General features: G+C 41.0%; 1 non-coding gene across 1 annotated transcript; it reads right to left on the bottom strand.

The window, feature by feature from the left end:
• Positions 1-710: 710 nt before the first annotated feature.
• On the bottom strand, positions 711-817 carry LOC141676057 (small nucleolar RNA R71). The gene has a single exon (XR_012556667.1). It is a non-coding gene; the product is annotated as a small nucleolar RNA R71 (small nucleolar RNA).
• Between the last annotated feature and the right edge of the window lie 1,300 nt (positions 818-2,117).

Here is a 2,117-nt window from a genome sequence, read left to right as displayed (position 1 = left end):
CTTGCGTAAATTATTAGCGCGTATTTTGCCCTAACAAGTTTTTGGCGCCGCTACCGGGGACTGCAGTGTTAACTTTTAGTTTATGTGTTTGACATCGGTGATCGTTAAAGTTCATTGACTCAGACATTGTTACTTACATACTCCTTTTTCTTGTTGTATTTCAGGTAATTTAGCGACCGTTTATGCAAACGCGTTCACGAGTTCGCGGGAGAATTCTGGAAAAAGGCGAGAAAGGAGTTGTAGTTGATTGTAGGGAAGATTTTGAGGACGAAGAGAAAGTAGCTAAAGAAGAGAAATTCGAAGAACCACCTTTATTATAGATGGAGGAGCAAGTAGATAATTCTAAGGCTTTAATGGACTTTTCTAAGCCTAAGATCAAAGACATTCAGTCAAGCATCATCAGGCCAGCCATCAAGGCTAACACTTTTGAGATCAAGTCGAGCACAATTCAAATGATACATAACTCAGTTCAGTTTGGGGGTAATCCTACTGAAGACCCAAACATGCACATCAGGGATTTTATCGAGATCTGTGACACTTTCAAGTTCAATGATGTGTCTGAAGATGCCATTAAGCTGCAACTATTCCCATTCTCTTTGAGGGACAAAGCGAAGTTTTAGTTATATTGTCTACCACCCGGGTCTATCACCAAATGGGAGGATCTTGCTCAAAATTTTCTCACTAAACTCTTTCCTATGGCGAAGACTGCTACAATCAGGAATGCTCTTACTCAGTTTGCTCAGCAAACTGGTGAATCTCTGTGTGAGGCTTGGGATCGTTATAAGGAAATGCTAAGGAAGTGTCCACACCACAGCATGCCTGATTGGATGATCATAAACTGTTTCTATAATGGTCTAGGTGCACATTCTAGACCTATGCTTGATGCAGCATCTGGTGGAGCCTTATGGGCTAAAAGCTACAATAAAGCTTATGAGTTGATTGAGCTAATGGCAGCCAATGAATACCATAATCTACGCAAAGAATAATGTAAGGAAAGGTAGTAGGAATTCTTGAAGTGGATCAAGCTACTGCTATAGCTTCTCAACTACAAGCTTTGACGATGAAGGAGGATCTTTGGCAAATTATGGAGTTAATCAGATTACTAGCGTTTGTGAACTTTGTGCGGTAGCACATGAAACTGAGCAGTGTGCTAATTCTAGCGAATCAGCTCAATTTGTGAGCAACTTTCATAGATCATAATAACAAGCTCCAGCCACTTATCATCCGAATAACCGCAATTATCCTAACTTCAGCTGGAGCAACAATCAGAATGTGGTGCAACAATCTTATCAGCCATATACAACAAGGCAGTATAACCCTCCTAGTTTTCAGCAACCGTAATATGCCCCGAAGCAACAACTTCAACTTCAGCAGTTACCTCAAGTTAATGAAAAATCTGAATTGGAGGAGTTGAGACTCATGTGCAAGAGCCAAGCTGTCTCTATTAAGACCTTGGAAAATCAAATTAAAAAAATTGTGAATGCATTAATAAACCGCCAACCTGGCACGCTTCCAAGCGATACTGAAGTGCCAGGCAAGAAGGAATCTCAGGAGCATGTTGAAGAAAATACATTCAGGTTTGTTAAGGTTGCGAATGCTGAAGTAGCTAAAACTCTAATTTCTGAAGTGGAGGCTGATGAAGAAGAAGTGCAGAAGGAAGCCGAAGTGGAACCAAGGAAGACTATTGTTGAGCACACTCCTCCTGAGGGTAATACAGGGGATAAATAGATCTATCCTCCACCTCCTTTTCCTAAGAGGATGCAAAAGAAGAAACTGGATAAGCAGTTTGCAAAGTTTCTGGAGGTGTTCAAGAAACTTCACATCAACATACCTTTCGCTCAAGCTCTTGAGCAAATGCCTAGTCACGCAAAATTCATGAAAGGTATTCTCTCTAAGAAGGTGAAGCTTGATGACTTAGAGACTGTTGCTCTCAGGGAGAAATGCAGTGTTGTGGTGCAACAGAAATTGCCTCTGAAGCTTAAAGATCCTGGAAGCTTCACTATTCCTTGCACTATTGGAAAGGTGTCATTTGATAAATGTCTATGCGACTTGGGAGCTAGCATCAATCTGATACCATTGTCAATCTTCAAAAAGTTGGACTTGCCTGATCCAAAGCC

Source organism: Apium graveolens, chromosome 7 (assembly GCF_009905375.1).
Source record: "Apium graveolens cultivar Ventura chromosome 7, ASM990537v1, whole genome shotgun sequence".
Taxonomy (NCBI): domain Eukaryota; kingdom Viridiplantae; phylum Streptophyta; class Magnoliopsida; order Apiales; family Apiaceae; genus Apium; species Apium graveolens.
Note: the sequence above shows the minus strand (reverse complement) of the source record. Positions and strands in the feature narration are given on the sequence as shown.